Source organism: Triticum urartu, chromosome 3 (genome assembly GCF_003073215.2).
Source record: "Triticum urartu cultivar G1812 chromosome 3, Tu2.1, whole genome shotgun sequence".
NCBI lineage: Eukaryota > Viridiplantae > Streptophyta > Magnoliopsida > Poales > Poaceae > Triticum > Triticum urartu.
The window spans coordinates 573302837-573325915 of record NC_053024.1 but is presented as its reverse complement, the minus strand read 5'-3'; the positions used below and the strand labels follow the sequence as shown (position 1 = coordinate 573325915).

The 23079-nt window shown below is 44.9% G+C and overlaps 1 pseudogene; it reads right to left on the bottom strand.

Annotated features, from left to right (window-relative positions):
• LOC125546969 overlaps positions 1 to 22789 on the bottom strand; it is a 41150-nt pseudogene extending 18361 nt beyond the window's left edge.
• Between the last annotated feature and the right edge of the window lie 290 nt (positions 22790 to 23079).

The following is a 23079-nucleotide window of genomic DNA, read 5'->3' as shown; positions in this document are numbered from 1 at the left end:
TGTTAGCATGGCAAAAGGTGAAGCATGATGAAACTATCTAATCTAGGCAAGTTTAAATGAGGCCGGAACACAAAACAACAAGTCCGGAAACTCCTCATGTGCATATTTTAAGGTTTGGTACTGTTCTGCCCTAAACAATATTTTAGAGTTGTTAAACATGCAAAATGATGCCACCATGTTAAACTAGGCATTTTTCTACCCCATCTACATATATAATTTATTTAAAACCGAGCTACGGTTATTTAGTTATGAATTAAATCATTTTAACATGGCATAGGAGTAAATTTAACCAAACATCATTTTAAATATTTTAAACATGGATGAAAATGACATATTAGTAAACTAGATGAAATTCTAGTCAAGTTTCATATATAAAGTTTTTATATATGATGCACGGTTTGTGAGTTTTAAAATGCATGAAGCGCAAGGGGTTCTCTGCAAAAACTGCTCTCCTCTAGAAAAAATAGCTAAAACACAGAACCTAAAAAAACTACACGGGCCGGATCTGGAACAGAGGCCGAATTAGGTGGATCTGGGCTGCTCACATTGGGCCAACAGGGAGCTGGCAGATCTGGGCCATGTAGCGATCTGGCGCTGGGCCTCGGCAAGCTGGACGGTCAACGCGCGGCGGCATCGTTCGACGACTCGGTGCTGAAGCAGGGGATCGAGCAGGCTGGACTTGGCGCTGGGGTTCGAGCTTGCTCGTTCGACAGAGAAACAACGGCAGCAGCGGACTTGACGGACGCAGCGGCGAGGAGAAGACTCCGGCGAGGTGGGACTTGGCGCGAAGCTGGAGAGGAGGCCGACTGGATCCGGGGCGGAGGGGCTTGATGCAGGTGGTTGCGCAGACGACGCGGGGACGTCCGGGTGAGACATGAGGCAGAGCAACGGGTCTTGGGGGTCTGCCATGGCTTAGCGTTGGCGAGGGATGGCGGGGAAGGCTGGGGACGTCCGGATCCTTGACCGGCGCGCGAGAAGAGGCAGCTCCGGCGGGGTGGAGGCAAACCGGCGGCCACGGACTTTGAGTTCCCTAGCGTGGCTCCTGCGGGTCGTCGGCAAGTTTCGGTCGAGGGGATGCAGCAGGGCTCGGAACTGCTGTTGCTGCTTGGGGACACGGCGTCCCTGGCGTCCATGGCGGGCTCCCTGCTGACAGAAAAAAAGATAGGTAGGGAGATGAGAGAGAGAAATGGGAGAGAGCACGGGAAGATGAAGAAGGGGCGTCGGCGCTCATCTTCGGCGAAGCTTGCCGGCGGTGGCATGGCACGAGGCGAAGGGGATCGAGCGCGGAGGCGCAAGAGGAGGAGCTTCGGGCAGAGGGATGGATCGAGGGGAAGGACGAGCGCTGATCTGGTTGGTGGGTGGCTGAAGACAAGGTGGATGCGGGATGGATCGATGTGGATTTGGTGGAGCGGCAGCGGCGACGAGTGGATAGGGGAGGATCCCTAGAAAGTAGGGTTTGGTCTAGAATTACATCGGCTATATATAGTAGGTGGAAATAGTTAGGGGCTATCGGACCCCTCCGATCGTAATCGGACGGTCGCGAATAAAATAGCTAGGGAGGCCAAATAAGAAAACGGTGACGTTTTGTAGATGTTTGGGGATGATCCGGACACAACGGTACCGACTGTTCGGGTCGGGTCCGGGACAATTTTCGGACGTGCGCGCGAGGTGGGCCGCGGGCTGACGAGAGAGGTTAGGTTGGACCTGGCGGTAGGTAGTGGGCTGTGCGGAAGTCCTCAGGCTGAGAGAAGAGAAGAGAGAGGCCCGACGACTATTTCCGGAGACCGAAAACGTCCGACGAAAATACCGGCTATATTGCCGCTATAGTTTAACGGTTGGGCTATCAAACGAGCTCCGAATGCGATGAAACTTGGCAGGCGACCTACTAACAACATAACAACACCACATGCCAACTTTCATCCCATTCCGAGAACATTTTCCGCCACTTATAAAATACTATTTCAGACATGCCGCGGGCGCGTGCAAGTGTGTCTAGGCTCAGAACGGACAACGGAAGGAACTGGGAGACCGGGACGGATGCAAGTTTTGAAAACATGATGATGCAATGCACATGATGACATGATAAAATTCAACACGCAAGAGAATGACAAGGAAACAACAGCGAATAACTGGAGGACACCTGGCACATCGGTCTCGGGGCGTCACAACACTCCACCACTACGAGAGGATCTCGTCCCGAGATCTAGAATGGCACCGGAGGGAAAAACGGAAGAGAAAGAGAAGAGGTAAAACTAAGTTGCTTCTTTGACAAATGAGTGAAACCCAAGAACCTCGAAAAAGTTAAGCCAATTTGAGAAAAGAATACAATGGAGATGAATGAAGTTAACAGTCTCCGTCAGAAAAGAGAAACAAGGAAGAGCAACTTCGGGCAGCACTCCGATTGAAAAGAAAAGAAATTGAATAAGAACTTGATAAGATGAGAAGATACTTGATGACATTAAAAAACACTGCCTCCGGAACTATTAAATGAATGGAACGAGTGGCAAGAAAGATCTCAGATAGCACTCCGGTTGAAAGAGATGCAAGGCTTGATAAGGCGAAAAGAACTTGAGCAGAATGGCACACAATCCGGTTAAAGGATAAGCACGAAAAGAACATGATCTTTGACAAACGAGATGATGGTTGAAAAGAGCAACATCACAATGCCTCCGGAACGAAAGAATAGAATATAGATAATTGGAAAAGAAAGGAGAAGAAAATTCCATCTTATGCCACAAAAGAGCTTGAGAAGGCATCCTTAGGAAACGGGTCGAGCGGAGTTGTTGGAAAACCAACAACGAAAGGATAAGCTTGATATGGTCTTGTGGAGTACATCTCAAATTATGAGGTGACAACCTGCCACTCACGGGAAAAGAATTGTATTGATATGAACAAAGAGACGAGAAAGTATATCGCACCGGAAAGGATAAATGAAGAAATTGGATCATTGATAAACACCATGAGAGCGACAATCCTTAAAGGAAAGCTTTAGGTGAAATATAACCCAAGATAACTCCAATGACGAGATTGATGGATTTAAACTACCTCATTCTTGATAACTTGTGAATCATGAAACATGAACTCAAATTTTTCAAGAATGTCATAATACCACCTCCAATGATACGGACGAAAGAATTGCACTCCGGATTGCAAGATGGAGAATGCTTGAGCACCTTTGAAAAGAATCTAAATGAACCCTTCGAGAAGGAATTAATTCCTTTATGAAACATCATGTAGAACCTTCATGAAGAACTCCGTTATTCAAAAGAATTATCAAATAGAAAGAAAGGGTAGGTGAGAACACAAGTTTGAACCTTGTAAAGATTTAGATAAATCTCCGTGGTGATATACTTGTGAGAGCTTGGGACTCTGGGAAAGAAAAATGAATCAAGTGAAACTGAGAATTTGATGAGCCTCCGGAATAAAGAATTAATCACTTGGATGAAGCAAGAATAAGAATTACGTTATGCGTATCCTTCACCAATTAAATTGATGACAATCAATGGATTTGGCACATTACTTATTCTCGTAGAAAAGATTAAGAGAGATATAACATAAACTTGAGAAAAGACTTCAGCGAACCACCGTTAGCATTTGGAAAGCACGAATGCATTGATATAATAACCAAGGAAGAGAACTCTTGAACGAACCACCGTAAGAATTGAAAAAGAACAAATAAAAGATAACGAATCACTGGGAAGAATTTGCAAATGAACGAAGATGCTCGAGAGAATCTAGATACATGAGAACGAAGGGATCACGAACTGATTAGAGATCACTTGAACGAAGCACCAGTAAGATTTGGAGAACCATAGCCGAAAGCTGAGAATGAATAAATTCTGAGATAATGGGCTTCGGAGAAATAAACTGAAAAGAATCTTGAATTGCTCCGGGTGGGTGAAAAAGAATTCTGATAATCGAAAAAAATTATGAGAGGATGACAACAAGCTAGCACCATGAATCTTGAGGAGAGTGGAGCAAGATTGAGAGAAAATCTTCTTCGGTCTTCAAATCCGAGAATGACGATGAGAAACATCACCAAGAATTATTTAGACACTCCGGAAGAATCAAACAAAGAGGTTGAGCCAACGATGAAAAGAATTTGAAAGATCTTGGAGAAATACATATGACTGATGATGAATCATTCTTACGTCACACTTCGAAAAGAAATTTGGATAGCTTCGGGAAAATAAGAAGAGTCAGGTAAGATCCTGGGAAAATACCTGTGGGTTAGGGCCCATTCAAAAGAAACACCGTAGAACGATTACTTGAGAAGGAGAATGCACCGGTTGAATTAAATGACTTGAAAGAGATAACATCCTCAAAATAACTTGAACGGACTGAGAATGGAAACGAATCTTCTGAGATAGCTTCGGCACTCCGGAACAATTGAATAGCGAGAAGTGAATGAATATGATGAGCACCGGCATGAGAACACATTTGAAACAAGGAAAAGGATGTGATCACCAACGAAAGATTGCATTGAGAACACCGGGGGAAGATAAAAGAACAAAGAATGATAAACTAGACGCTCCGTTAGTATCTTTATGAGAATCACTGGATAAGAATATTGATAGAAAAGAATGGAGAGACCTCACATCAATAAGAAGGATACTCGATTAAGAGATATGAATCCTTGGAGAAAAACAAGGGTGGGAGGGTGGGAAAATAAAGGCAACTTGGAGACGGATGAAACAAACACCGTTGAGAAGAAGTAATAATTGATCTTGCGAATGTTGAAGTGATCGGATCCACTTGAAGAGAGACACCCCGGTAGAACAAGATTGGCATAACAATCTCGATTATTGAGAAGGATTAGTATCCACATCGGAGTATGAGAACATCATTTAGGAAAGGTATGGAATCAACTCTTGACTTTGAAGCAACTCGAATACCACAACTCAAAACAAAACAAAGGATTGGCTTGCAGAATAAGCCGGAACAAACATATGATAGAGATTTCGTCCGAAGTTTTCGTGGTGGGGCCTACACGGGCTCGATCGTACAACACCATCATGTACAAGGAAGTGCACATGACATACGAAGCGTCCCCGAGTCGGCATAGCCAAGGACTCTTTAAGACACAACGAGACCACTGTAAAACCGACCGTGAATAGGTGGACCACTAGACGTCGAACCCCAATTTCATATCGTACATCCGTCGGACAGATATCCTAAGAGCTACTTGAATTCCCACCTATGAAACTCCCGAATTTTTCCGGTTATGCAATCAGGTGTTGGGGATACAGGGGAAGCATAATATCTCACCCAAATCTAGCAAATCCTACATCCAGCTGTATCCATCCTTCAACACATAACCAAGAAACCTTCGGAAATCATTTACCTCAACCTTTGAAAAGTATCCGTTATACAAGTTATGGCCATACTCCCGAACTCCCGCCCCAGTACTAGGTGGCGTCGAGGTTATCTCACCAACGAACTGCATAAAAGAGATTTTCGATGTCGGCGTACTAAACTCAGGTATTCCAGAACTGCAACGATAAAATTATGACGACAACACCTTGGAGCTCAACTCCCCGGGACACTTCCATAAAACCCCTGACAGGAGGCACCAAGACAATGTTCTCGTCATAAAACCATCGGAACGATTCCAATATACCCGCGTGATCCTAAATTTTTTTAGTGAAATTTGACAAGAGAAGAGTCAAAACTCTACGTCAGGATGCCTTACCAGAGCAATGAGGAGACTGGGAAGTAAAAAGAATTCCTAAGCTCTCCGATATATAATTCCTAAATGACTCAAAACATTTTTCTAGACACAACTTCGGCCCGCTAAAAACGATCAAGCAAATGGGGCTCCTAAGGTCGGGGAAGGCTCTGATTACCAACTTGTAACAGCCCTCGATGCGACTATAGCTCCCACGTGTCGAGGCACGACTTAGAGACATAATCGCATTGAAGGCATATGTCGCAAGTGAGGTAATCTTCACACAACCCATGTAATACATAAGGGAAAGAGATACATAGTTGGCTTACAATCGCCACTTCACACAATTACATGAATAAAGCATTACATCAACAAATACAAGGTCCGACTACGGAACCAAAATAAAAGAAGAACCCCAAATGCGACAAAGGTCCCCGATCGACCCCAACTGGGCTCCACTACTGATCAACTAGAACGAAACAACACAAAGGACAAGATCTTCATCGAGCTCCTCCTGAGCTTGGTTGCGTCATCTGCACGGACTCATCGGCACCTGCAAGCTGGTTTTGGAAGTATCTGTGAGCCACGGGGACTCAGCAATCTCGCACCCTCGCGATCAAGACTATTTAAGCTTATGGGTAAGGTAAAGGTATGAGGTGGAGCTGCAGCAAGCGACTAGCATATATGGTGGCTAACATACGCAAAAGAGAGCGAGAAGAGAAGGCAAAGCACGGTCGATAAAGTATGATCAAGAAGTGACCCTAAAACAACCTACGTCAAGCATAACTCCAACAACCGTGTTCACTTCCCGAACTCCGCTGGAAAGAGACCATCACGGTTACACACGCGGTTGATTCATTTTAATTAAGGTCAACTTCAGGTTTTCTACAACCGGACGTTAACAAATTCCCATCTGCCCATAACCGTGGGCACGGCTTTCGAAAGTTCATCCCTGCAGGGGTGTCCAACTTAGCCCATCACAAGCTCTCACGGTCAACGAAGGAATAGACCTCCACCCGAGACATTTCGATCAGACTCGGTATCCTGGTACAAACAAGACATTAACAGGGTAAAACTAAACCAGGCAACACCGCCCAGATGCGCCGACATCCTGATGGGAGCTGCACATATCTCGTTCTCAGGGCAACACCGGATAGGTCAAGCTACGAGTAAAACCAGCCCTCAAGTTTCCCTGAGGTGGCCCCACAGGCTGCCCATTTCGGACCAACACTTAGACAAGCACTGGCCCGGGGGGGGGGGTTAAAATAAAGATGACCCTCGAGAGAGTGACTCCCAAGGGAAAAGAGGCTAGGTGGCGAATGGTAAAACCAATGTTGGGCATTGCTAGAAGAGCTTTACTTAAGGCGAACTGTCAAGTGGTTCCCATAATAGCCCAACCGCATAAGGTACGCAAAATCCGGGAACATAACACCGATATGACGGAAACTAGGGCGGCAAGAGTGGAACAAAACACCAGGCATAAGGCCGAGCCTTCCACCCTTTACCAAGTATATAGATGCACTAAGATAACATGACAATATAATGATATCCCAACAATTAAATAATGTTCCAACAAGGAGCGGTCTCCAATCTTCACCTGCAACTAGCAACGCTATAAGAGGGGCTGAGCAAAGCGGTAACATAGCCAATCAACGGTTTGCTAGGACATGGTGGGTTAGAGGTTTGACATGGCAATTTGGGAGGCTGACAAGCAAATGGTAGGCATCGTAGCATTGGCATAGCAAAAGAGCGAGCAAACTAGCATAGCAAAGATAGTAGTGATTTCGAGGGTATGATCATCTTGCCTGAGATCCCGCAAGGAAGAAGAACGAGTCCATGAAGAAGACAAACGGACGTAAGTTGAACGGATCCTCACAAACGCGACGTTATCGGAACCAACCCGAAGAAGCAACACCGGAAAGAAGCAAACAACATGGTAAACAACCACCACATAACATGGCATGATGCACAATCAAGTATGATGCATGTCCGGTTTAATGAAGCATGGCATGGCAAAGTGCACAAACAATCCTACAAATTAAGTGGAGCTCAATATGCAACGGTGCATATTGACGAAACACCACGACAAGTTATTTAGTTCGATCTTGTTTATGTACCCAACAATATTAAATGTTGTTAGCATGGCAAAAGGTGAAGCATGATGAAACTATCTAATCTAGGCAAGTTTAAATGAGGCCGGAACACAAAACAACAAGTCCGGAAACTCCTCATGTGCATATTTTAAGGTTTGGTACTGTTCTGCCCTAAACAATATTTTAGAGTTGTTAAACATGCAAAATGATGCCACCATGTTAAACTAGGCATTTTTCTACCCCATCTACATATATAATTTATTTAAAACCGAGCTACGGTTATTTGGTTATGAATTAAAATCATTGAGTAAATTATTAACCAAACATCATTTTAAATATTTTAAACATGGATGAAAATGACATATTAGTAAACTAGATGAAATTCTAGTCAAGTTTCATATATAAAGTTTTTATATATGATGCACGGTTTGTGAGTTTTAAAATGCATGAAGCGCAAGGGGTTCTCTGCAAAAACTGCTCTCCTCTAGAAAAAATAGCTAAAACACAGAACCTGAAAAAACTACACGGGCCGGATCTGGAACAGAGGCCGAATTAGGTGGATCTGGGCTGCTCACATTGGGCCAACAGGGAGCTGGCAGATCTGGGCCATGTAGCGATCTGGCGCTGGGCCTCGGCAAGCTGGACGGTCAACGCGCGGCGGCATCGTTCGACGACTCGGTCCTGAAGCAGGGGATCGAGCAGGCTGGACTTGGCGCTGGGGTTCGAGCTTGCCCGTTCGACAGAGAAACAACGGCAGCAGCGGACTTGACGGACGCAGCAGCGAGGAGAAGACTCCGGCGAGGTGGGACTTGGCGCGAAGCTGGAGAGGAGGCCGGCTGGATCCGAGGCGGAGGGGCTTGATGCAGGTGGTTGCGCAGACGACGCGGGGACGTCCGGGTGAGACACGAGGCAGAGCAACGGGTCTTGGGGGTCCGCCATGGCTTAGCGTCGGCGAGGGATGGCGGGGAAGGCCGGGGACGTCCGGATCCTTGACCGGCGCGTGAGAAGAGGCAGCTCCGGCGGGGTGGAGGCAAACCGGCGGCCACGGACTTTGAGTTCCCTAGCATGGCTCCTACGGGTCGTCGGCAAGTTTCGGTCGAGGGGATGCAGCAGGGCTCAGAACTGCTGTTGCTGCTTGGGGACACGGCGTCCCTGGCGTCCATGGTGGGCTCCCTGCTGACAGAAAAAAAAGATAGGCAGGGAGATGAGAGAGAGAAACGGGAGAGAGCACGGGAAGATGAAGAAGGGGCGTCGGCGCTCATCTTCGGCGAAGCTTGCCGGCGGTGGCGTGGCACGAGGCGAAGGGGATCGAGCGTAGAGGCGCAAGAGGAGGAGCTTCGGGCAGAGGGATGGATCGAGGGGAAGGACGAGCGCTGATCTGGTTGGTGGGTGGCTGAAGACGAGGTGGATGCGGGATGGATCGATGTGGATTTGGTGGAGCGACGGCAGCGACGAGTGGATAGGGGAGGATCCCTAGAAAGTGGGGATTGGTCTAGAATTACATCGGCTATATATAGTAGGTGGAAATAGTTAGGGCCTATCAGACCCCTCCGATCGTAATCGGACGGTCGCGAATAAAATAGCTAGGGAGGCCAAATAAGAAAACGGTGACGTTTTGTAGATGTTTGGGGATGATCCGGACACAACAGTACCGACTGTTCGGGTCGGGTCCGGGACAAATTTTTGGACGCGCGCGCGAGGAGGGCCGCGGGCTGACGAGAGAGGTTAGGTTGGACCTGGCGGTAGGTAGTGGGCTGTGCGGAAGTCCTCAGGCTGAGAGAAGAGAAGAGAGAGGCCCGGCGACTGTTTCCGGAGACCGAAAACGCCCGACGAAAATACCGGCTATATTGCCGCTATAGTTTAACGGTTGGGCTATCAAACGAGCTCCGAATGCGATGAAACTTGGCAGGCGACCTACTAACAACATAACAACACCACATGCCAACTTTCATCCCATTCCGAGAACATTTTCCGCCACTTATAAAATACTATTTCGGACATGCCGCGGGCGCGTGCAAGTGTGTCTGGGCTCAGAACGGACAACGGAAGGAACTAGGAGACCGGGACGGATGCAAGTTTTGAAAACATGATGATGCAATGCACATGATGACATGATAAAATGCAACACGCAAGAGAATGACAAGGAAACAACAGCGAATAACTGGAGGACACCTGGCACATCGGTCTCGGGGCGTCACAACCAAGTAGAGTCCCATATGGACACGGGACGAAGTCTTCAATCTTGTATCTTCACAGTTCAACAGTCCGGCGAAAGGATATAGTCCGGCTGTCCGGAGACCCCCTAATCCAGGACTCCCTCACTCACCAAAGAAGTGATCAGCCTTGAATTTTTGTTTCTTTGAGAAGGGATCCTTTGGCTTGGGGTGAGGAGTGTCAGTCAATTGCATCACAACCTCAGGGATCTCAATCTCTGGTTCCACAGGCTCAGGAATTTCAGGTACTTCTTCAGTGGCAGCCTGGGACTTCAGTTCTTCATTTACATGTTCATCAGCACTAGTGGCTGGAATTTTTTCATGGATGGATGGAGTTGCACGAGGTTTTTGAAATCTCATTTGGGCTTCAGTAGTTATTGGGGACTGAGGAATTTGTTAAAGAGGTGTGAACAGAGGAGGGTTGGGGTGCTGAGTTTCCCAAAAGTCATCTTTCATCACTAGAGTAGTGCTTCCAATGTCCACATCGTCTTCTTCATCCATTTCTTCAACGCCGGCCTCTTCAGCAGTGAACTGAGGCATGTGCGATGAGATAATTGATGTTGAAGGGATTGCATCCACTTCAATTTCTTCATCCAACTGATCTGACGAAGCAGCAGAGGGATTCTCTTCATCGGATTCACTTGTAATCACATATTCTTCATCAAAAGGAACAAGGTCCTTTGATGGCATGATTGAGATAGGAACAACATCAATTGGGTTGGCAAATGAGCTGGTCAATGGCTTCATCTTCTTCAGGGCTGAAGAATCTGATGAAGTTGATGCCTTCCTTTTCTTCACATCTGCATGCTCTGCAGCCTTGGTCTTCTTCACATCTGATGCAGATGGAAGGATCATAGTTGGTGTAGGCGCAGAGGGAGCAGAGGAATTTGGTTGAATTTCTTCAGGCGCAACTGATGCAGTTTCCCTGACGTCTTTACTTTCTTCAGGCACAACACTAGTGGTTGCCCTGGCAATTTCTTTAGCGGCTGGAATGCAGTCATCAGCCTTAGAATCAACATTTTCTTCAACAGCCTGATTGTCATCAGTGGTGCTGGCATTTTCTTTGGTAGGCTGAGCAGATGCTTCAGCCTGAGGAATTTCCTGTTGCGTTGGGGATGCAACATTTGAAGTGAAGTTGTCAGCGAGTCTCACAAAACGAACCTTGGCTCCCAGCCAATCAGCATGGTATGCGTCAAATTCATCACTGAGTTTCTTGATCTCAGACTGTATATTGACGAGTTCTTCAGTTGTCATAGAGATAACATTTTTCTTCAAGTAGCGCTCCTTTTTGTACTACGCTTTCTTAATCTGCTTGGCCTTCTCAAACTTCCATTTTTCTTCTTGTATGAAGCGAGTCAACATATGACTTTGGCCAGGAGTCAGCTTGAAATCAGGCATAGGAGTATTTGGGTCCTTGTGTCATAGGTTAATGTACTCAAGGATCAACTTTGGATCCAAAAGCAGAGGCACACTTGTGCCCTTGGCTCTAGCGGCCTTGACCTGCCTGTCTCTGATGATTTCTATAAGTTCATCATCATCAGCTTCGTCTTCATCTGACGACACTTGAAAAATGACTTGCTTCTTTTGAGGACTTGGTCGAGAGCCTCGTCCAGCAGTTGCCTTGCTCTTCAACAGAGTGGGACTAGTTGAAGAATGCAGTGGTGCTGAGGAACTAGCAGATGCTCCTGAGGCAATAGAGATGTCCGTCGTCCTTTGGCACGAGGCGAAATGTGCAGGTGCTGAGGATTTGGTCGGAACAGCTGAGGACTTTGGCGGAGGAGCTGAGGATTTTTAAGTGGGAGCAATTTGAGGAGTTGGCCGTGAGGGCTTTGAAGAATCTGGCCGTGAGGGCATTGCTGAGGAACTTGGCCATGAGGACATTGCTGGTGAAGCACTTGGCTTGTGAGCAGGCTTCTTTGGCATGGCCGTGAGGAATTTGCCGTGAGGGCTTTGAGGAATCTGGCCGTGAGGGCATTGCTGAGAAACTTGGCCGTGAGGGCATTGGGGTTGAAGTACTTGGCTTATGAGCAGGCTTCTTTGGCATGGCCTTCTTTGGCTTGCTTGCAGAGGCCTCAGCAGTGGCAGCAGCAGCAGCAGAGTCTTCATTGAATTTCCTCACTACTTCTCTTGCTTGTCTGGCCAACTTGGCCTGGCGCTTGGCCCGTTCATTAGGATATTCCTCACCACGCTTGAGGCTGGTGGGATCTGCTTCTTGGCCAATGGAATTTGAACAATGGAATTCTTTAGATGAGGAATTTGAACAATGGAATTCTCTGAAGATGTATGCAACTTTTCTTCGAGGAATGCTGCAAATGAGTTAAGTTGATGAGAACCTAGTGATTCAGCAGCAGACATGAGTACCTGTGAACAGAGTACAGTTGCGAGGAATATGGAGAGGTCATATGCGTTCTTAGAGGTTTTTCAAAAAGGAGCAAGTTTGAGGAATTTGACCAGATGAGTCTTGAAGAATTTCAGTAAGCGTTCTTTGTCTTAGGTTCCAGAGATGTATAGATCGAAAATCCACACATTTGAGGAATCTTGAAGAAAAATATAGCTTAGATAAATGAATCAAGAACATATGACATGTGAGGTGTTCAGTGTGTGATGAAATTGAAGTATAAACACCTTTGAAGATTTTGTACTTATCATTTGAATCAAAGAGGGCAGTAAAAGTAACTTTTAATTACCCTAGACGAAGAACACGACGAACTGAGAGGTGTAGATGTGAAGTTCGTCAGTTCAGATCTTCCATGCCCTACTTGGCAGAGGAAGACAGCTACGGCGGCGGCAGACTGAAGAAATCCGCAGCCGGCGCGAGTACGACGGCGACGAGGTTGAGGCAGTGAAGCTGTTCCTCACCGACAACAATGAAGTAGCGGCGGTGCTAGGGTTTTAGAAGCTCGAGCTGGAGTGAGAACGAGCAGAGTAAAAGTGAAGTGAGGAAGGGAAGGGGTATTTATAGCCACGGTGAAAAAACTGTTCGCCCGAAGAAATTGGATGAATGTGCCCCTGACCCTTCTCATTCGCTTGACATGTGTCACCCACGTACTGAGAAGTGGAGATCGTGTGAGATCGTGGGTGAATGGATATGTGTTGTCATGGGATGTGGAACGGTTTGAGCGGCAAAGCCGAAAATTTAGATAAGATAGGTTTTAAAGTTCAGTTTGCAATTTCTTCAGCTGACAAGGAAACAGTGAAGATTTTGAACGAGTTTCAAATAGAACGCACATGAAGAATTTGTGAATAGACTGGGTTGAGTTTAGCATAGAGGGGGAAGGGTCCGATCACATTCACTTAGCGGAACAAGCAACTTGAAGAAATAGCAATAAGTGAATGCTGTAGAGGACATAAACTCACATATATATAGCCAATGAAGAAAAAGGACGGAAATGTTGAAGACAATGCAAATTGAAAAACAACTGAAGAATTTCAAAGAACCGAGGAAAAAACTCAATTGAAGATTTTCAACATTTTGTGGTGGCGTGACCCACCGTATAAGAATGATGATTTCAGACACCGCATACAATTGTCGTAGGGTTCTGAGAATCAAATTCGTCGTTAATTTTTTCACGCTTAGAGTGTTAGTCTTCATTGATTGAAGAAAAACGTTTCTTCATGTGTTGCACATCTAAGTCATCAATTTTGCATAAGTGTTAGGATGGGTGTCTTTTTCAAAGAACATTCGAAGATTCTAGGATATTTAGCTCACACCGCAACTTGCTAAATCTCTTCTCATCCAAGGGCTTAGTGAAGATATCGGCTAGCTGTTCTTCAGTCTTCACATGCTCAATAGAGATGTCGCCCTTCAACACATGATCACGAAGAAAATGATGACGAATCTGAATGTGCTTTGTCTTAGAGTGCTGAACTGGGTTACGAGCAATCTTGATGGCACTCTCATTGTCACAGTAGAGTGGCACATTCTTCATGTTGACGCTGTAGTCCTTGTGGGTTTGCTTCATCCATAGCAGTTGAGCACAACAAGAACTAGCAGCAATGTACTCAGCTTCAGCAGTAGACAGTGATACACAATTCTGTTTCTTCGAGGACCAACAGACCAAAGATCGTCCGAGGAAATGGCATGTGCCAGATGTTGACTTGTGATCCACATGATCACCAGCATAGTCAGAGTATGAAAATCCAATGAGATCAAAAGCCAAGCCCTTGGGGTACCATAATCCAAGTGTTGGTGTGTGAGCTAGATATCGAAGAATATGCTTCACAGCTTTATGGTGTGATTCCTTCGGTGTAGCTTGAATCAGGAACACATGCAAACACTAAGCATAATATCTAGCCTAGATGCACATAGGTACAATAAAGAACCAATCATGGAGCGGTATACCTTTTGATCGAAGTCAATACCATTTTCATAAGTGAGATGGCCATTTGTGGGCATAGGGATTTTGACTCCGATGCCGAATTTCCTCAGTACATCCTTGAGATATTTCTCCTGAGATATGAATATGCCATTGCGCTGTTGACGAATCTGAAGACCTAAGAAGAATTTCAATTCTCCCATCATAGACATTTGATATTCTTCACTCATCATATAGGCAAATTCATCAGTATAATGTTGGTCAGTACAGCCAAAGATAATATCATCAACATATATTTGGCACACAAACAATTCACCATCATAAGATTTAGTGAAAAGAGTTGGATCAAGTGAACCGGGTTTGAAGCCTTTCTTCATGAGGAATTCCTTCAAAGTATCATACCACGCCCGTGGGGCCTACTTGAGGCCATAGAGGGCCTTATTGAGTCTGAAGACTTTGTCAGGATGCTTTGGATCTTCAAAACCTAGGGGTTGAGCAACATATACTTCTTCCTCAAGCTTACCGTTGAGGAATGCACTTTTCACATCCATTTGATATAAAGTGATATCATGATGGTTAGCATAATCAAGTAATATGCGAATAGCTTCAACTCTAGCAACAGGTGCAAAAGTTTTATCGAAATCAATTCCTTCAACCTGTGTGTAGCCTTGAGCTACAAGCCGTGCCTTATTCTTCACCACAATGCCATTTTCATCTTGCTTGTTGCGGTAGATCCACTTTGTGCCGATGATATTGTGCTTGTGAGGATCTGGATGTTTGAACAATTCCCAAACATTGTTGAGCTCGAATTGATGTAATTCCTCTTGCATAGCTTGAATCCACTCAAGCTCCAGAAATGCTTCATCTACCTTAGTGGGCTCTGTGATAGAGACGAAAGCAAAGTGCCCACAAAAGTTAGATAAATGTGAAGCTCTTGAGCGTGTGAGAGGACCTGGAATGTTGATATCACTGATGATTTCTCAATTTGCACTTCATTTGCGACATGAGGATGAGCAGGTTGACATTGAGGGATTTGATCAGCATTTTCTTCAGCACCATTTTCCTCAGGTGCATTAGCATGATGTTCTTCATGCTCTGGAATAACTTCTTCAGCTGATTCTTCAGTAGGAATGACATCCTCTGTAGCCTTGATCTTAATAGATTCCTCAGGAGGTATTTCATCTGTCACAGGAGGTAGGTGCTATCTTTATGAGCCATTAGTCTCATCGAACCGATCATCTAGGGTTTCAACAACCTTGTGATGACAGGTGTTGAAGACTCTGTAGGTGTGCGAGTCCTTACCATAACCGAGCATAAAACCTTCATGTGCTTTCGGTGCAAATTTAGAACTGCGATGAGGATCTCTAATCCAACATTTAGCACCGAAGACTTTGAAATAACTGACATTGGGTTTCTTATCAGTGAGAAGTTCATATGCTGTCTTCTTGAAGAATTTGTGAAGATATACCCTGTTGATAATGTGGCATGCAGTATCAATTGCCTCAGGCCAGAAGCGAGGAGGCGTCTTGTACTCATCAAGCATAGTGCGGGCCATCTCAACAAGAGTCCTGTTCTTGCGCTCCATGACGCCATTTTGCTGAGGAGTATAAGGAGCAGATAACTCATGAATAATACCAAGTTCATGAAGATAGTCATCAAGGCCAGTGTTCTTGAACTCAGTTCCATTATCACTCCTGATGTGCTTGATCTTCACACCAAAGTTAGTTGAAGCCCTCGAGGAAAATCGTTTGAAGACTTCCTACACTTCAGTTTTGTAAGTGATAATATGGACCCATGTATATCGAGAGTAGTCATCAACAGTGACAAAACCATATAGAGATGCAGCATTGGTAAATGTGGCATAGTGAGTAGGGCCAAAGAGATCCATGTGAAGCAATTCAAATGGTCGAGTAGTAGTCATGATAGTCTTTGCTGGATGCTTGGCCTTGGTCATCTTTCCAGCTTCACAGGCTCCGCATAAGTGATCCTTGAGGAATTTGACATTTTCAATGCCAATGACATGCTTCTTCGCGAGCGTGTGCAGATTCCTCATGCCAGCATGACCAAGTCATCGATGCCATAGCCAGCCTTCTGAAGCTTTTGCAAGAAGACATGTAGTAGGTTGTGGTCCTGTAGAGAAATCAACAATATACAAATCTCCTCTCCTAAAGCCTTCGAAGACTTTGGAATTGTCAGTTTCCATGATCACAACACAACGTTACTTGCCAAAGACAATCACCATATCAAGATCACAAAGCATTGAGACAGACATGAGGTTGAACCCTAAGGACTCAACAAGCATGACTTTGTCCATGTGTCGATCCTTTGAGATTGCAACCTTATCTAGACCCAATACCTTGCTTTTGCCTTTGTCAGCGTAGGTGATATGCTTCAGATGTGATGGAGATAAAGCAGAGTCCATCAATAAGCTCCTGTCACCAGTCATGTGATTTGTACATCCACTATCGAGGACCCACTCAGTGGCTTTGGGTTGATCATCCTGCAGATGAATTAGTGCAACTTACGAACTCATATACTTCACCAATGAATAATATGGTATCAATTTCATCAGACAATAGAACAGATAAAACAATATGAGGACATGAGAAATGAAAATTCATTTCTTCATGATTAGCTTGCGTCCTTTCAAGCATATTTAGGTCTCCAGCAAATTCTCCAGACGATTAAGTTTGTCTGGAGACCCGACCCTGCATAAGAGATTAGTTCTTTTTCTTCACCACCCACATCTGAAGGGGTGGCAAAGAGTTCATCATTCTGCGAGCTCCATAAGAGAAAGGTGGCATAGACGCCAATCCGCTTTGTTTCACATAAGAGGGGTTAGGATAAGCATAAGAGTAAGCAGAGAAATTCTTCGAGGACTTATGGACATAATGATTTGAAGAATAATGCACATATCTATAATCCTTAGATCTTCCCTGCGAAATAGACGGGTTAGCACGATGATGTTCATATGAGGACTTTGATCCTTTTGAGGAATTTGATCCATGAGAGGAGTTTGGTCCGAATGAGGACTTGGGTCCATATGAAGAATTTGGTCTGGGGTTCCTATTCTTCACAGGTGGTGTCATGATGACATTCACCTGAAGATTTTCAAGGCACCTTTTGGGAACCCAGATTTTCTTCATAGGAGGACCGTTCCTACAGTTAGTGCCAACATATCTAGCAAAATACTTCACCATTCTGATTTTTGAATAGTTTATAGTTAGAGTCAATGGACTCATCAAAAGAATATGAAGATTCACATGTAAAGCCATATAAAGTAGATGGATCCACTGAAGGTCTCTTTGCAGCAACCCATGAGGTTTTGGGATACTGCTCAGGTTTCCAGTAGGTCCCATCAGCATTGAGTTTCCTCTCAAAGGCAATACCCTCTTTCCTAGGGTCATGTTGAGGATCTGCTTTTTAAGCACATCACAAAGAGCCCGATGCCCTTTGAGGCTTTTGTACATGCCTGTCATATACAATTCCTTCAGCCCTGCATCATCAGTGATACTAGCAATGTCCTCAGATGAGGAATTAGTGATAGCAGAGGCTGTTGAAGAATTTGCAGCAATGAAAGTATTTGAGCATTCAGGTGAAGAATTAGCAGTTTCACATTCAATGCACTTCAAACATGGAGGAACAAATTCATCCTGAGTAGCGCTGATCTGTTGAGCAAGTAATGAATCACGCTCCTTCTGAAGATCTTCATAACTCACTCTTAGCTTCTCAAGATCTTGCTTTCTTTGAAGGAATTCGTAAGAAAGCTTCTCATGATCAGATAAGAGAGTGTTATGATGACTTTGAAGGGTGTCAAACTTATATTGAAGTCTCCGAAGACTATCAGCCAAAGCTTTCAACCGATCCATTTCTTCACCCAACGTATCATTGCTTTTATCCAGCATGTATTGAACTTTTTCCAAAGCTCTTTGTTTTTTAGTGGCTAGGGAAGAAAGTTTGACATAACTGGGTCCAAATTCATCACCAGATTCATCACTGGACTTAGATAAGTAGCATTCAGTTACCTTGGCACATTTTGCCATAAGACATGGTGCAGAGGATGATGATTCTGGATCGAAGGTCATAGCCTTGCGCGATTCCATGAATTCTTCGAACCAGGGTTCATGGTGAGATCAATGACCTTCATAGACCTCAGAGAGTCGGTCCCAGATGAGTTTCACATGGCTGAGATACATAATGTTCCTGAATAGATTTTGTGACAAGCTAGAGCAAATGATGTCCTTCGCCGTGAGGTTGAGAAGTGTGTATTTTCGAATATCATCAGCCTCCGCCATCTTGCATAGGTCAGTAAGACCAATCTCGATGACGGTCCAGAGTTTGCTGTTCATCGCCATGAGGCGCTTCTTCATCATGGCCTTCCACTTGGGATAATCATGACCGTCAAAGATGGGGCAAGTCACAGTCTTCACTCCTGTGGTCGACATAACTAAAACTCCAGGTGGTTAAACCAAAATCTCACAGAACAAGGGAGTACCTTGCTCTGATACCAATTGAAAGTGCGTTATATCGACTAGAGGGGGGGTGAATAGGCGATTTTTATGAATTCTTCACTGAGGAATTTGCGGGTGAGGAAATTCCTGAGTGAAGAACTACTTGCAGCGGAATAAGTAATCAGAAGTAAACATAGCAGTGCATGAGCATGGTCTCCATGATGAAATGAAAACAAGTACAGAGTACAGAAAGCGTAAACACAGGATAACATAAGATAAGACAAACAGACTGAAGAAATTGAACTGAGGAAATAGGGGAAGTCTTTAGTCAAAGTCTTCAAATAGATATGAACAAGCACTCAACACATAAAAGAGGAAATGAATGAGTTGAGGAAATGGAACCAGGTAGCTTGGTGAAGACAATGATTTGGTAGACCAGTTCCAACTGCTATGACAGTTGTACGTCTGGTTAGGGCGGCTAGGTATTTAAACCTGAGGACACACAGTCCCAGACACCCAGTCCTGAACACGCAGCTCAGGACACTTAGTCCTCACTGTATTCCCCTTGAGCTAAGGTCACACAGACCTCACCTAATCACTCGTGGTAAGTCTTCAGGTGACTTACAAACCTTCACAGACTTGGTCACTCGGCGATCCACAATTTCCTCTTGGATGCTCTAGACCATGATGCCTAACCGTCTGGAAGATGCACAGTCTTCAAAGGTAACAAGCGTCGGATCCACGCAGGATCAATCTCTTCAGTGATGCTCAATCACTTTGGGTTTGTAGGTGTTTGGGTTTGAGTTTTCCTCACTTGATGATTTTCACTCAAAGTCCTCGGAGGATGGGATGCTCTCAAATGACAAGTGTCAGTTTCTCTCGGAGCAGCCAACCAGCTAATGGTTGTAGGGAGCAGCTATTTATAGCCTAGGGAGCAGCCCGACATGATAAGACATAAATGCCCTTCAATGACATGACCGTTAGGTGGGTAGATATTTTGGGACAGCTGGCGCATAGCACAGCAATGGTCATAATTTTGAGTATCAAAATCCTCAGGGCTATCATGTTCCTCACTGTGTAGGCAATCCGCACTGGCGAATTCCTAACTCCTCAGTCAGAAGAAATTCCTTAGAGACCAGAAGAACTTCGTCTCTGTCACTGAAGAAATTGACTGAGCTGTATGAGATTTCCAATGGCTTCACTCGAAGGGATTGGTAGGTGTAGGATTTGAGTTGAGCATCACATGGAAATTTTTTCTTAGTATTTCCTCGACCCCCTTTAACAGTACGATGTTTCCTATGACTCAAGAAAGAGAAAATGAAACTATGAAAACAGAAGTCTTCATGCTTCATGTTCCTCAAATGAATACCAAGTCTTCAGGATTGCACCAATTTCTTCACTTTCAAAGTCTTTAGAAAGTCTTCAGAAATCCAAAGTCTTCAGTCGAAGAACTTCATTTTTAGGGGTCAACTTTCTATGTAAATATCAAACTCCTCATAGACTTATAGACATGTGTACACTCATAAACACATTAGTCCCTTAACCTATAAGTCTTCAATACACCAAAATCACTAAGGGGCACTAGATGCACTTACACCCCCAGGGGCCGACTCATTACAATGGGATGAGTCGGGTCTTCAATAAGTTGATTAAAAATGACTTTACATTAGCCCCCAAGTGCCATGGTGCATGCTGGCAGTGACATGGGACTTGCATATTTGATGTAATCTCAATTTGAATAATGTAGCCCCCAAGTACTAGGTCGTAAGCCTGCAGCGACTCGGGACTATTCCCTCCATTGTAAAAATAAATCATGTCCATTAATAAAATAATAACCATTGCGCTGAAGCGACTTTGAAGACCTCCATCATAATATTGGATATTGATAACCATAATAAAAATCCAGCCATGTTGGCTAGTAAAGATTTGAATAATATAATCCGGTTTGGAAAACCAGTTCCTGTGATATTGAATCGTACTGCCGGTTTAGGATACCTGTGCAGTAAGGGTGATAACCCAATCTTTAGAAGCCAAAACTTCCAAATGTTTATGATTGTCATATGATGGCGACTTATCATCCAAAGTCAAGCCGGGTTAACCGAAACCACATATATATGCTTCAGATATGAGCAAAAAGTCTCAAGATAAAACCAAAAGACTGTTTTCAAAAACTTAAGTCAAAAAGAGAGAAAAATTTGAGGCTTCTAATTCGAATATGATCAGTAAACCGTACCAAAGGGGTTAAGCTAGGATTCGAATACGATCATGTAGCCCCCAGTGGCTTTGGCGTTGCGCCGATCAAGAGGGCACCGACAACTATGTTCTCTTTGGTTCGAATACGACCTATGTTTGAACAGGAAGCCCCCAAATGACCTTGAGAGTTTTTTAACGACTCTGATTTAAATACGATCAAAGTTGTACCCAAAAGGGGTTAAGCTATGATTTGAATACGATCAAGAAGCCCCCTAGTGGGTTTGGCATTGCGCCGATCAAGAGGGTACCGACAGCTATGTTCTCTTTGGTTTGAATACGACCTATGTTTGAACAGGAAGCCCCCAAATGACCTTGATAGTTTTTTAATGACTCTGATTCAAATACGATCAAAGTCGGACTCAAAAGGGGTTAAACTAGATTCAAATACAATCAGCCCCCAATGGTCTTTTGAAGCAGGGTACCTATGTTTGAGTTGCGCCTTGCAACAGACTCTCTTTGGTCCCTTTAATTTTTCCTGAGAAACTCGAGCATTGCGAGAGATAAATTCTTCTTGAACCGGGATTTTGAACCGCATATTGATAGCTTCAAAGCTTTGTGGGAGACAGGTTTACCTTGAGCCGGATTTTAAACCAGATATTGAGAGCTTCAACGCTTTGTAGGAGACAGATTTCTCTTGAACCGAATTTTGAACCGAATCCTTCTTTTTAAGCCGGAAATTTTCTAACGGCCTTTAAATATTCGCCAATAAGGCAGTAGCCTTCGGGGCCGGGTTATTTTTCCCTCCAATGATCCGGAGTTCTTGAATCTGCTTTAAATTGGCAATCATTTACTGAGTCATGTCATCGTAGCCCCCGAGTCTCAAGGCGACTCGAGGAGTTGTCTTGAGATTCTCCATATTTGACCGTGATATAAACCGGTATGAGTTAGTCAATAGCTCAGTGATATAACTTGTCCTGCATTTGGAGAACTTGCAAGCCAGAGTAATTGCTCTTTTAAAGAAAAGCAATATATAATATAAAAATATAATGGATATATTTTACCTGATATGTTAAACTAGAAATTATCCACTGCGGAGTTGATGATCATCTTGGTGAAGATGAAATCAATCACGGCCGAGTCATCCGTTGGGAGCAGACAGATGAGTCGGCCGAGGCGTTGTAAGCCACCGCAGTCGGGCGAGTCAATCGCAGGTGCGGTAAGCCGCATGGATGGGCAAATTGTCCGTCACATTATAAGTCGGCGCAAATGTGTGAGCCGGCCGCGAGGGCGGACGAGCAAATCGTCCATGGCATTGTAAAGGCGGCGCGGACGGACGAGTCGGCTAGTGCATTAATATAGACCGGACCGTAGGGGCAGCGGCTTACACGTGTGTCCATGAAGTTGCGCGACATAAACGAACACCAATAAAAATGATGTTGGCGCATGCTCCATATCCGCGGTATATCAACACTTGTGTAATGAATAATATACCCGCGTATAACAGCACTATAGGGCAAAGTGGTTGTTTCACAAAAAATTTACAGGTACTGATAAAAAGTAAACTGGATGGATGTCACCTGATATATTCGGACGATATATGATCCTTGTTATAATGCACTTGGTGAAAATGCACTAGTACTTGCAACATCCATCACCTTTCGTCAAACACAGGCCTTGGTAATTTTGTCTGGTAGCCTGGTACCCTTCCTGTGGGATTATTAGTACAGGCCAACGTCTCAATGGAGGCGAGCGTCTTAGTGGAGGCGAGCCACCGGGGCAGCTGAACAGGCGACAGGCACGCCTCCATGAGGCCCCGGCGGCTTAACACCCTGCAGGGGTGACTCAGTATTACCATGGCGGCTCAGAAGGAAGCGAAGGACGTGCCGGCGGGTTGGCATGGTGCAGCAGGGCGCGGCGAAGTAGTGGTTGTAGCACGGCCGTGAAAAACTCCCGGTGAAGCAGAGGCTTTGGCCGGGCAGCTCGTCGCAATTCACGAGATCAGTGGAGGCGTAGCCTGTCAAAGCAGCAATGGCGGCTCAGCGGCTCACCACGAGACTGTAGAAACAAAATCGTGACCGGGGCGGATCAACGGCAGAAGGGCTCAACGCGGCAGAGGCGGCTCAACACAGCAGCGGAACTGAGGCA